Raw genomic sequence first — 13,962 nt, forward strand, 5'->3', positions numbered from 1 at the left:
GGTACAGTGACACGGAGACAGCGAGAGCAAGATCCAGCGTGTGGGTTTTTTCCACTGGCACAGGAGTGTTAAGCGTTTCCACAAACCCGCACAGGTGTGGCACCTCCTCCGGTTCTCGTTTCCCGCATCAGCTGTGCAGTATCTTTGTTTGTAATGTGCACAGCGCCAGCCTTTGCGCTCAGTCCCATGTAACACCTTACTGACAGAGCCCAACTCCCACAGCTGTGGGTGAGGAGTCACCGCGGCAGCGCCCAAGGGAACAGCGAGACACCGAGTGCTACAACAGCTAGCGCAAACCGAGCCAATTCTTCCCCGCGCTGTGCGTGCAAATACAGCTTTAATTTTTTTTTATTTTTTTTTTAAACCTGAGGAACCAGTAAGACACGCTTCGCGGCCGCCTCCCCCCGGCGCCCCCGCGCCCTGCCGGCGCAGCCCCGCGGCCGCCCGGGCGGTGCCAGCGCCGCCGCCGCTGCCGGGGCCGCCCGGCCCGGCCCGCCCCGCGGCTCCCCGGGCGCTGCCCCGGAAGGCGATCGTGCCGCGCTCCGGAAGCGGAGCCGGGCAGGGTCCGGCCCAGAGCGCGGCCCTGTCGCTGCCGCGGTCGGAGGCGCAGCTGTGCCCCGGCCCGACGCGGGGCCGCCGTCTCGCCCGTCACAGGCGGCCCGGCGCGGCGGCCAGCGCGGGGCTCATGGCCCAGGTGGGTGCTGCTCCTCGCCCCCTCCCCCGGCTCCTTCCCGCGGGGTGCCTGGCCGGCTGCGCTGCCGCCCCCTCCCGCTCCCAGTGGAGCCCCCGGGCCCCGGAGCAGCCCCTTGTCTGGCTCCTCCCCGGAGCCGGGCTGGGACGTGCCCCGGGTAGGACCCGCTTCTCCTTCCCGCGGGTCCGGGCGCGGGGCTCGGTGGCGGCCGGGCCCCCGCGGGCACGGGGGGCTCCGGCCCGGGGCTGCTCCTGGGCCGGGAAGGCCGGGCACGGAGGGGGATCGCTGCCTTACTCTGGGGCTGGGGCGGGAGCGGGGGTGGACGAGCGGAGCGCGAGTTTAGAAACAAAAGACGAGGCGATAAATTGTCCCTGCTGTGGCTGTGTGGAGGCAGGTCTGGCGCGGGGAGCGGTCCCGGCTGCCTGGCCGCCTCCTCGTTGCTCGGCGTGTCTGGTGGTTGTGTCTCATCTCGTGTCACCTGTCAAGCCCTCGCACCTTCCTCTAGGCCAGCTGCGTCCGTCACATGCCTGCCACGACGGGTACGTTTGCTCTTCCACGTCTGTGAGCAAACCCGGGGGCGTCCGAGGTGCGGACCCCGAGAGTAATGGAGAGCTCTGTGGGGTCAGCGGGGTGGGAGCCGCAGACAGAGCCTGCCAGGGAGGGGGCCCTGCCGGCCCTTGGAGGGGTGCTGTGCCTATGAATGAAAGCCATACCGAGCTCTCTTCCTCGTCGTTTTAAACTGCCCTTCCTGTGACATATCGCTGCACGTAAACGCAGCAAGGATAGATCTGAAGACACACAGACATCAAAAGGTGTCTCAGCACTGATTTGGCTTGAGTGCTCATCTAAACTTGAAATTTGGACAGAAAAATGCATGTTTATTTTATCTTCCAGGTCGCTGCATCTTGGTCAAAGTCATTGCATAAGATGTGATAACTATAATTAGAAATCACTAGGATGTTGTTTGATTGTGAGTTGTAAGTAATGCCATTATTGCAATGAAGAAATAGAGTAGAAATCAAGATATGTTTTAGTAATTTTTTTGAAAAAATTGCCAACTGTGCTTCGATACTAATATTTTTAATAAGCATTTTATTTGTGACTTTTAAATATTTCTGGATGTTTTTTTCTATTTAAGGCCTAGTGACAAAGTGATGTTTAGTATAATGAGCAAAAAGAGTTCTCTGAGTAAATCTTTAATGGTGTTAACATTAGCAGTAATTCCGTATCATGAACCTGTCATTTAATCTGTTCTGCTGATTCTACAGTGTATTTGTATTTGGCAAAATGAAAAACTAATTTTTAAAGACTTATTGCTCTGTTAAAAGTGGCTTGGTATTAAGATATACAGGTTCAGATCCACTACGCATTCTGTTTTTTTGTTGAAATCAGTAGAACAGCCAGGGAAATTCATTGTGTTTTCCTTGGTTAGCAAGGGCATTTCAACAGCACAAAAAGCCTGTATCAGTATAAATCACCAGTTCAGGTCCAAGTGCTGATAAAGGGAGTGAAATTAAGAACCTTATTCGTTGACGGAGAGTCCCTGAGTTTATTTACTTCCATGCCAAGAATGCTTTGAAAATGCTTGTTGAAACACTGTGCCAGTGGTTGTATGAATGTATAAATAGCTTTTCAGGGTTTTGCTCACTTTGCAGTTCAGTGTCTTCTCTCCAGTGCTGGTGGTGAATTGTAGTAAAAATGAACTGTCCTTATTTCTCTAGAATTTTTATAGGCAGAGTACTTTGGAACATTTTTTCGTCGTACAAGAAATTTCTGTTAAAGACAAGATCAGTTATCTTATAAAATGCTGCTGTAGGCAGGTGGTAGTCTGTGGAAGAATCTAGAGAGTTTCATTAATTGGAAAAATCTAATGTATGGCACTTGGGAGGACTGGTTTTCAGGAAAAAGCATCTGATTCTGCACTTCAGTTCTTGAACTAATGTTGCTAGGTCTTATCTTTTGAGTTGATATGATTATATTTTCTTTAACTGGATGAACATAGACATACATTTACTTTGTGTGGAAATAGTTCTCTGCTAAATTTAACCATTCAGTTATAAATCCCATTGTTTATAAGCTAAAAAGATTGTTAACAGTCTGTACTCCTACTTATGATACTTTGTTGTTCAAAAGTTAGCTTGAAAGTAGCTACATCCATGTTTATTAGGTGTCTGATATGCCCTCATTGAAATTGATTTTGTTCGTTTCTGTGATCACTGGGACTTGTAGTTTAAGCAAAACAACTTTTTGAATAATGGATGAAATTCACTTCTGTGTAGAGAGGTTTGTTAGGTGGCTTTAATTACCATAACCATTTAAATTCCTTGAAAGTACTAAATTGTGATTAAGATAATACTTAACATGACTGCAGTTGTTTTTTCCGTGTATGTTCTTCTTATGCAAATATCTGAGGTCACTTAATCAGTGATGTTTAAAACAATTATCTGGTAAAACTATCATTTAATTAAAGAAACTAAATCTCCCTCTTTTTTTGTATTGAATATGAAGGGTAAAAGTGGTTAATGTAGTGAACTGGCCTCACTTCTTGCTTCTTGTGCCCAAGTAGACTATGGCTGCTTAGGCTCCTGCAAAGATTGGAATAAAGTTTAATCTTAGGGAAAAAAATGATTAAAATAGTCACATTCAGCTGTGCAGGCAAGTTGAAATTTAAAATGTGGTGGTGGTGTCTGAATGTTTCCACAGCATTCCAAGCTGATAAAAATTTGACCTCCCACCTTCCCAGCTCCTTCCGTCTCTTCCTTCCTTGTGCTGGTAGGGATTGCCCTGGGAACTGGTTCACGAACCTGTACTGGCTGAAAATTAGCAACCTTTTTTTTTTCTTGGTAGAATTATTTTTCAGTTGCCTTGGCACCCTGAGCCGACTCACGGGGCAGTTGCACGGCTGTCAGAGGAGTGGGATCCCAGAGAGGAAGGGCAGGAGTGGCACAGCACAGGCCCGAGCCCTGGGGCTGGTGCAGACACATCTGTTGGTGCTGCAGGACTCCAGCCTTCAGCCCACTGCTGCTGCTTTGCATTGGCATCGAAAAACATGGTCCTGTTTGCTTGCCCCCTGCTCTGCTGCTTCCTCCTTTGTGCAGGAAACACATCTATGGTTACGTGGTGAGCTGGGCTGAGGGTTGAACTAACCTGGGGGAGGGGCAGGCAGGGAAGGGTTCGCTTGGAGCTGGATCAGTTTGCTGCACAAACATTTGTGCTGGCGCAGAGATGGGGATGGAAGCGAGCAGTAAGGGGAGCAGGGTGTGTCTGTTTCTTTTGGTGACAGTGACACATGATGCCAGTTTAAAGTATATTTGATACTGGCCTAATTCTGTGAAGTTAAGATGGTACAGCATTTAGGGTTTCAAGACATCATTTGGTTATGGTCCCTGGGAATATTTACATCTAAGACCCCTTAAAACAGGGTAGTGTGTGTCTGATTTGATTCTGTGCTTTGAAGGAATTTGGCCTTTTGTATAGTAACTAATTAAAAAAAAATTATTTGGTGCCTATTGTTTCATATAAGTGGTGTTCATCAAATTGCTGCACAAATGAATTTGTTTGGCATGTATATTGAATTTTTTAATTTAAAAGACTTAGTTAAGGAAAGTTAGTGATTGGAGTGCCCACTAAGAAAATGGCAGTGTATTTTGCAGTAACAGGTAGTTAAAGAGACAGATCTATGAAAATTATTAGGCTGATGTAAGATACACATTATAACTTCACACAAATTCTGGGGAGGCAGTCTGTGACTTCTCTTCCTAAGTAACTATAATGGTTAGTGGTTTTCAAAATCTGTCTTGTTCAGCCTATCATAGAGGTTGTAGTTAATATTTCAGGATATGGATAGGCATTGATTTTTATCTTTTCTTTTTCTCCCTTAATATCTGTGAAAATTAAGGGAGAAATGTGGATACAGTGCCCCCCATCCATTTGTCTCTCCTTCTCTGCCATGGATTACCATGTGTAATAATCCTTTCCACCAGAGAATCCATATGCAGTGTTACATGCTTTAGGCATAATCAGCCATTAAGTGGACAATATTAGCTCAGCATACTTTCACTGGTCAGTTACCTTGATTAATTTTTCCCATAGTGGATAAGTGTGCTCTTACATGATTCACTCTGTGCCAGTCTGTAGGGGTGGTAGTCTCTCTTTGCTCAGGGGTGATGAGTAACTGGGCAGTAGGTACTGCTGGAAGAGATGACCTATCTGCAGCTCTTAAGTAACATTTTCTGTAAAAATGTAACGGGTTTTATTTTTGTCTGCTACTGTTTTTTCATCAAAACTATTTGAGGAACTGTTGGCTGAAAACTGCTGTTCAGAGATGTGTAATTTCATGTAGGGCATGCAGATGGTTTTTTGGTTGTGTATGAGTTGTAGAACAGCAGTTGTAATAGACTTTCAGTTTTCTATTCTTAAACATCATCTTTTGTTGTTGGCCCTTCTGTGTAGTCAGTGCTAGATGTGATGGTTCTTTTTAAACTTGAACTGGTGATTAACAGGTGTGTGGTGCTTTCTCATGTAAGTATGTGTGCATACAAATGTCTGAGTATGTGTGTCATGTATTCTCCAACTATAGTGTACTTTTCAAAGCTTCATCTTCACTGCATCTGGCAGGGTGGCAACACTCATGATGGCGAATTTAGTTCACTCTTTATTGAGTTCCTTCTTCCTGCAACCACGGGATTCTACACAATTTCAGTTTTCCCCTCAAGCTTCAAATGACAACAGAAATAATTACCTCTTGGCTTAAATAAAAAGAACTAATAACTTATTTCTGATGTTTATACAATAAAAATTCATGATTATTGCATGCTTGGGACTGACTATATGCATTCTTTTCTAATTAGTGGAAATGGCATTGTGGTTACTGAAAGTTTCCTTCTCATGTCTTAGAGTACTTTAATTTCATGTTTTATTTTGTTCTTTTCCTAAAATGCTTTTACGTCCATATGCGAGGTAGTGAGATGAGAAACTCCTTGTCACAGGAGTGATATGCAATCTGGCACTGACTTCTCAGGCAGTCCAGGGTAATCCCTGAACTTTTTGCTTGAATCTCAGTCAACAAAGTAATACTAATATCTGTGTTAGGCAGTGTGTTCCTCTCAGATACTGCAAATGTAAAATCATTGTGTTGCATGGCATTGCAATCATACCTGACTGTGCTGGATGGCCTCTATTTACTTCAGCTTCTAGAATCAGCCGGTTACTAGACCTGCTCTTTCTTCTCACAGAACTGGGGATTTTTTTTTTATTTTGTTATTGTTTGGTTTTGGGTTTTTTTGGTTTTTTTTTTTTTGGAATAGATGTTTAGGTTCTGTTTCGGCTGTAGACAGAAACATCGCTGTGTTGGTACGCTTTTGGACCAGAATTTAAAAACTACCCCAAATGTAGGTTTTAAACTTATGGAAAAGATGCTCAAGTATATCTTGCTATTCAGCTGTTTCTTGTATGTGTGCTTGTTACTTTTCTGTTGAGAAAAAGCTAGTTCACAAGTACTGTATTAATTGTCGGTGCTTGTAGCAAATGTGAAATACTACGGGCAGTTGGCGTATCTGAGATAGTGATAGTTTTCCTGTATGTGTGCCCAAGTCAGGATAGACTAGAGCCCCATGTTGTCAGTCTGAAGAACTGACTCTTTGCTTGGCTTTTGTTCATAGTGGTTTTGGTCCTGGCAGGGTTGAGGTGCTGCTGCTGTCATTCACACAGTGGTGATGGTTACTGTAAACCCCTGATCCAAACTGGGTGCTGCTGACTCAATGGTGAAAAGTTGCTTTAATTTCCTGCCTTTCGAAGGGTAAAATAAACTCTCTATCCCATATACCCAGATTCCTGTGTTTTTAATGCAAGATACAGATCTTTGATCTCTCATGAGAGTTGCAGTTTAAAATAGTGTGTTGATATTTTCACTGCTCTCCTGTCTGCCAAAGAAGTTAAACTGCATACTGGTTTGTATCTGCTGGGATTGCACACCTTGACACAGATGGAGCATTTGTCTTTCATGAAGATTTTCTTCAATGCTTTGCTCAGGGATATTACCTTCTTGTGTGATAGTATGACACCTGGCACAATGTGCAGTTGGGGACATTTCATTCTTATCATTGTTTATTGGGCAAATGTGATTGCAATAATGCTGCTCTCTGAGAATCAGAAAATACCATAATTTGGAAGAGACCCAGTTGTGTGGACATTGGATAGATATTCATCAGCACAGTACTAGATGAATTTCTGAGATGAAACGTCTATATTTCATTACTTGCAAGATGTTTGACAGGGTGGAGAGTTGACTGATTTTGCCATGCTTTAGGATAGTGAGACATTTTTTCCCTAATGGAGATGTTGAAGCAGTTGCTTTAAAGAGGGAATTCTCACTGTTTCCTTTTTTTCTCCTGTAGAAATGCAAACTTGAGTTTGAATTTAAACTTGAAGTGAGAAATGAATGATCTAGTGCTGTGTTCAATCTTGTAGCAATGTATGAATCTTATGCTGAGCTTGTCTGAAGTGACAGCAGTAGCTTTTTGCTTGGCAGCATGGCAGAGCAGAACTGAGTTGACTATGCAGCAGTTCTCCTTCAGACATGGCTACATTTTTCAGTCTGTTTATGAGTATCAACAAACACTTTGTGCATACTTTTGCCATGCGTTGAATGCTTCTATTTTCCTTTAATTTAGCTGAAAACTAGTAATGGAATTCCTGAGGTTTTGAATGGAATAGCTCTTGGCAAGCCTAGGGTTTTGAAACCCAAGGCAAATTAAGATACCAAGCAAACACAGGGAGGGCTACTTCTTCAGGGAAGTATGTTAAGATTCTTCTGACATCTCAGCTTTTGTTGTAGGGCTTGTTATTTATTTTTTTAATCTCTTTGAATTTCTCATTTAAAGCACAGTTGTTGTTTTTCTTTTACTGAAACATAAGGGGACCTTTTTTTCCCCTTGATGTCACTCAACAAGTTTAGCCTTTTCAGGCAACCATTACAAGCAGAGGGTATTAGACTACTTTGTAGCTATCTGTATTTTTCAGTAACTCCACACTGATTAAAACATGTAGTTAGAACACAAACTACTAGAACACAAACTTTTTAGTTTAAATAAAAGAAAGTCTTGCTTTTAAATCACCACAAAAATTGTAACTGAAGGTAGTTCTGTTGTGCATCTGTCAGGTGGTACAATAACACAATTTAAAATTATTTAAATTTTCAAAGTGTTGTTGGGCTTTTTATAAAACACGTAACTAAGCTGTTTTAGGTTTGTGGAAATGAGAGGACGAATGATGTAGGGAAACTTGCCTGGCTGTCACAACCTTGACCCTCTCCTGCCTTTGTGGTGCTGCTTGCTGCAAGCATCTTCCCACTTCTGTCCTCTCTTCCCACTGACCCAAAGTGTGCAACGTTCGTAGGAATCTCTGCATCTCCTATATTTAGGTTGCTGTAAACTTTGTAGAGTTTCGTGGCTCTTTATGTGTCTTCATTCAGTCCTTAATTTCATTTAAGTGTTTTCAATCACCATAAATATTTTGAGTGTTTCAGAGCTCTTTTATCTTCTCCTTTAAACTTAACTCATTTGCCTGTCGTTTGCAGTGTGCTGACAGTGTAATAATCCTCCCTCACCCAGGGAGGGCACTTGTTTGGGAATAGCCCTTTCTTCTTCTTCTTCTCCTTGAGTCCACAGTCATGTTTTATTAATGTACCCCTTCCTTGTCCAAATAACATTTTCAAGACCACATTTTCTTTTTCTGTCTTTACAAATGAAGTTTCTATATCTGCCATCTGGAGTACTTCAAGTACCTTCTCCCTCTGCTGATATTCCTGTCTCTGCAATCTGTTCAAAATACAGCTGCTACCATTTTTCAGTAGTCTGTTACTTTCCTCATCTAGCTAAAGCTCACTGTCTCTGAATTCAAAGACCCATGTCTCATATTTCTGCATCATAGTCTTTTTCCTTGCTACTTTTGGCACTTGAATATTTTTTTCTTCCCCCTTCCCCCCACCCCATGTCTTTACACGTGTTTCATGTCATATACTTTGATTTACAAAACTTCTGAGATGTTATATATCTTAATACTAGTTCAAGCGAGAGTGACTGCACCTCTGACCTTTCTTCGTGGATATTAGAGTTTCCTGTTGTCTCTTTGCTTACACAGATAAACAACACTTTAAACAATGTAAGGGGACAGGGATACATCTTACCTGTAGATCTTTTCTTATAGGTACTCAGGAAATGTATATTGCTGTATGTTTTTAAAATCTGATTTATTTGTCCAGTGATTTTACTTTGGAGTGAAGTGCACCAGTGGCCTGCTTTAAAATGTGTTTTGTGAATAAATACACTGTCATATTTCGTGGACATTTAGTATCAGATGTGATTTCAGTTAGTAAATATTGTTTTCTGTACTTTACAGGTTTCTTTGGTGAGGCAGGTGTAATCTGCAGCTTTTATTGAAATAATACAAGAATTGAATTAAACTGGCAATCAGAGCAGTATTAACTGCTATGTCATTTACTTGATTTAGTGTAGAACTAATGCTAATATTAACAGAGGTAATAGTTTTTTTTTGTTATTAAGGAAAGCCAAGTCACTCTTAAATATTTTTTTCATGTTTCCTGAAACTTTGGTCGCAAGGTTTCTGTGGCTTGTGTTTTGCATTTTGTTTGTGACTTTTTTTGGGGTTTTCTTTGGAGAAAGGTAAACTTCTGTGGCTACGTGTAATTTGAGGCTTTTTGGCTGATAATATCATGAAAAAGTAAACTAATTATAATAGATAAAGTAATGAATTTTAATGTATGGCTTGCTGTATGTGTGTTAGAAATGTTTTAGGATAGTATAGTTAAATCGCTGTGAATCTCTTCTGTGCCATGGCAGCTGCCTTATGTTTTCTTCTTTTGAAATCTGCTGAGTAGGCTTTCATAGCTTGAAATACAGAATGTAGTGTATGTGTTGCTCGTCAGTTTGTATTGCCAAAATGTAAAAGGACTAGGGCAGTGGTAGTTAGTGTTAATTCTTTCAGGTTAATACTAAAGTAAGCTGGATGTTTCCTGTCAGGCCATACAGTATTTGTGTAGTCACACTGGACAAAGTCTTAAATTCTTAAATAATTGTCCCCTACTTTAGGCTACGAAAAACATTTAATTGGCAGATATTCAGATCTCAGTATGAATTTGAATGCTTGCCTTCTTATCTCTCTGATAGCCATCTCTTTGTTCATTTGCTGTACAGGTTTTAGGTGATGGTATTCAGTTCCTGAGAGAGCTTCCACTGTGCTTGCAGCTTTGCTGGGAAGGATGCCATTATGTTAATTTTTGCTGTTAAAAGGTATTTAGTTAAGACTTTTTAGATCTTAAAAAGAGCAAACCAGCTAATATTAAATCCAGTCCAATAAACTGTTCTCTAAGTTTGAGCTTTGTGGTATTTATTACTTATATATATAATATATAACATATATGTATATATACATGTACACACATATATATAAAATATACAATACTTATACACAATACTGATATATAATATATAATAACACTTATATACTTATTTTTTACTTATATAATAAGTATTATATTAACAATATTGTTGTCTGTGTAGTAGGAGAAATTCTGAGCAATATATGCCAATTGCTCAGTCCTGCTACTCCATTCCTAAAAATTGCTGGACTAGAAAAGAATGTGTAGAGGAAATGAAAAAGGGAAGGTGCTACACAGACCTCAGACAAGCTATTTTATTTTTTTGTATTTTCTTTCCTCTTCCTTTTTTTTTTTAGTGGAGAGGTGAACCTTTCTTGTGCAGTACTTATATTCTCCCTCCCTAAGTTCCAGAGTTTTTTCTGATAACAGAGCTTTGGAGAGCATTTCCAGCTTGTCCTGTGGCTCTTTAGTTCTAGAGCAATGTGTGTGTTGTCTCAGAGGTACAACATATGCCAGAAACTTAGATAAGCTTCTAGTTTCTGTAGGACTCTCTGGGTTTAAGTGTACATTATGACTCTTCTTTTTAGATACTTATGGCCACTTAGGGTCTTGAAATATTTCTACTGGTGAAGTGCAACAAAGTGCTCTTCAAAATCTAAAGTTCAAGTTATTTGTCTTGGATTTTCTCTGCCTTCAGTGTTATGTTTATCATCTGACCTTCACAAATGTGTTTTCTTTTATAACGATTTTTGTCCCTAAGTGTCAGTACATTCACTTAATAAATATTTATTTCTTTCTGCTTTAGAGTTCGTTACTCTGTTCAGTCCCTATTCACTAGTCCCATAGAGCACAACTTCATGTATGTCTGCTAAGTTTAAATTTGTTTCTCTTGAAGAATTTGTATTTCTTATTTCAGCTGTAGTATAGAATTCTGTTTGTTAAATGGATGTAACTTACTAATTGTAAATGGTATGGTTTTAAAACAGTTTCATACCAAAGTGAAAAGCAGTTTAACGTTGTCAGTAGTATCAAATTAAAGCTACCTCTCTGAAGGTTTGATTGTGCCGTTACCATATCAGTTTAGCTTTACTGGTTATAAGCTCTCCATAGGAAGGATTTTTTTTGAAGTTGTAGGATGATGTCTGAAGAGAAGAAACATGTTCAGCTGAGGCCTTGAGGACAGGCTAAAGTAGTTAATGATAAGCGGTATACTCTGAGGAAAGCTCCAAATAAATGATTAAATGTTGACTACCAGGAGATACTTTATGCTGATAAGTAGAGATGGAATCAGTTGTTATGTGACGTGTCAGACAGCTCTTGCATTGATGACTGGATGCAGTGGTACTATTTCCCTGGTGCTAAAGTGAGCAGTGCATTGAGGAGGGTGCACTGGATTCTTATCAGTAGTGTCCTATCATACTGTATTAGTGAGCTTTTAAAGTAGCTACACTTCAGCTTTACTCTGTATGAAATATTATTTATTGAGTGTGCTGTACCAGGGAAATGTACCTTCCATAATCATGACTTCAAACAAGGAAGTATCACAGAATACTTCTGATGATGGAATAATAAAGTCTTGCAGTGGTGAACAGTAGAAGTGGTTTTTTAATGTATACTTTGAACAGTAGATACTGTGGTCTGACAGCAGTTTCTGAGAGATCTTGGTTGACATTCATTGCAAAGGCTTTCTGTGAATTAATTCCAATACCAGAATATTTCAGTGGAATTACATTGTTGATTACCTTCCAGTGCGAATGAACTGTTTTGAAGTGTAGGAAATTTTGTAACTATATAGTGACAGGTAAAAGTAACATAAACATAGAAAGAATAAGGAGTGTTGTCTTTGAAATACGAGTCTAGAGTTGTGAATAAAATGCAAATAAAATTATAACCAAAAATGTTTCATGTTAAATTTTGTATTTTAAAAGCTACTTGCTGAGCTGCTGATAGGCTAATCCTAATAACAAAATTTAAATAAACTTTTTTGGGCTTCAAAACTGTATTTATGAATATATTGCTCTTATGTTAGTGGTGAAAGTAAAACCATTGTTAAGTGGAAATTTGGAAAAAACCACAGCAATCTAGAAGCTGGATTTCATTTGGTCATTGCTAAATACTGTATAATTTGGAACTAAGGACTGCCTTTTTTAATATATTTTAATAGAAACATTTTATTTCCAAGTCTTGAAAGTTTTGTACTGGTGCAGATGCACAGTGAGTAGATCATTCCCCCTTTTCTAACTACATTTTGAATTTGTTTGAATAGCACGTTTGTGCCCAACAGCTGTACACTTGGGTGAAGTGGTAACAATTAAGCTGGTTATCAGTAGGTTTGGGTTTTTAAGTCAGAAATGGTGGTGGCATATCTGGGGGCAGGTAGTGTACTTTTTTCTATAATTTGTTTTGCAATCCTCTTGCACACACATGATTAAACTATTTGTAGATGAGTTTACAGTATGGCCTTATGGTGTATTTTTGTTTGTTTGCTTTAAGAGGCCATGGCGTAAACTGCAACAGTTTAGCAGCTGATTTGTGAGTGGCTCAGTGTTTGTCTCCTGAATAAGATGGGGATTTTGGTGGGGGGCTGGCACCTAGTGAGTACAGTGAATTTATGGATGCCTTTTGGTGATGGTGGTTGCTACTTCCCAGAACTTCATTTTATTTCTAAGAAAACTGTAAATGCTTCTCTATGAAGTGTGTGCATTCACAGGCACACACATTAGACCTGTGACTAATGTAATGAATTGTGCTGGTGGGTTTTCTGGTGCACTGCTGCTTTTCGTATGGATTTTAAGCATTATTTATAAATCTATTTTAGTACTTTTTTCAACTAACAAAGCTATTAGATGTTCTTCAACTAAGGTCATATTTCACAATTGATGGCATAAGTCTATAGCAGTGACTTGGCAGAGATTTTAAACACTTAAAAATGTAGTGAAACTTCTGATAAGTGTCCACTTTAGAAGATTCCCTAGGGAAACTCTCAAATGAGTCATGTACAGTACCACACAAGTAGCAGACTGAGTTCTTAGAATCCTGTGATTGCTTCTGGTTCCCTAGGCTATCTGATGACCATCAAGGAAGCCTAGATTTGCTAGAGGTTAAAGAACTCGGCTCTTGCTACAATACATAATAAGTTACAAAAATGGCATTAACATACCCATACAAATTAGTGCTATCCAGTTTGGTCGTAGTTCAGTGAATATAATGGACAAAATGTATTGCCTCAGCAGTCAAATATTAATGCAGTTTAGGCTGAATAACAGAAAAATTACCCCGCTGGGTTTAATTGATCCAGGCTACTGTTATATGGTTGTTAGAAAGGGCAAAGTTAACTCGTGGTCCTGTTTGAAGGTGTCATAGGGCTGCCTGCAAAAATCACTGCTGCAGCAGGAGAATTTATATCAGCCTACAACACTAAGCAGGTTTCAGAATTTGACAGCAGCCCTCCTTGCATCATACTGCAGGCTTTTACTTGCTGGCACAGCAGAAGCAAGGTATGAATATAGTATTTTTATGGTTTTCTAACAGCTTCTTTTCCCTTCTACACTACATTTTGCACCCCTCTCACTTGAGATGTTACAGGTGTATATAGGATGACTGAAATAATGTAAATGAAAACTCCTCCTTGTTAAACAGTATTAACTTCCAACTAAACTGAACACTTTTATTCTGCTGTAGTTTAGGGGGTAATGTACAGAAATTGAGCTGCATATTCAGATAGTCAACATAAATGGGTTGGAATTTGTGAAGGAGTGTAGGGATGTTAGTTTACTAATACTGAAAATGTTCAGTCAGGTAATTTACTTGGAGTTGTACAGTGGTATCAAAGCACATATGTTTACAAACTCAGTAATAATTCACTTCTTTTAAT

General features: G+C 40.1%; 1 protein-coding gene across 2 annotated transcripts in view; it reads left to right on the forward strand.

Moving 5' to 3' along the window:
- Positions 1-235: 235 nt before the first annotated feature.
- FRS2 (fibroblast growth factor receptor substrate 2) overlaps positions 236-13,962 on the forward strand; it is a 49,821-nt gene continuing 36,094 nt past the window's right edge. Inside the window, exon 1 of one of the 2 annotated variants that reach the window (XM_064419471.1) lies at positions 236-319. The gene's annotated coding sequence lies outside the window, so the exon portion shown is untranslated. Of the gene's footprint in view, positions 320-492; positions 695-13,962 lie in introns of those variants that run through there. The other variant, XM_064419470.1, reaches the window with a different exon arrangement.

The sequence above is a fragment of the Passer domesticus genome, chromosome 5 (assembly GCF_036417665.1).
Source record: "Passer domesticus isolate bPasDom1 chromosome 5, bPasDom1.hap1, whole genome shotgun sequence".
NCBI lineage: Eukaryota > Metazoa > Chordata > Aves > Passeriformes > Passeridae > Passer > Passer domesticus.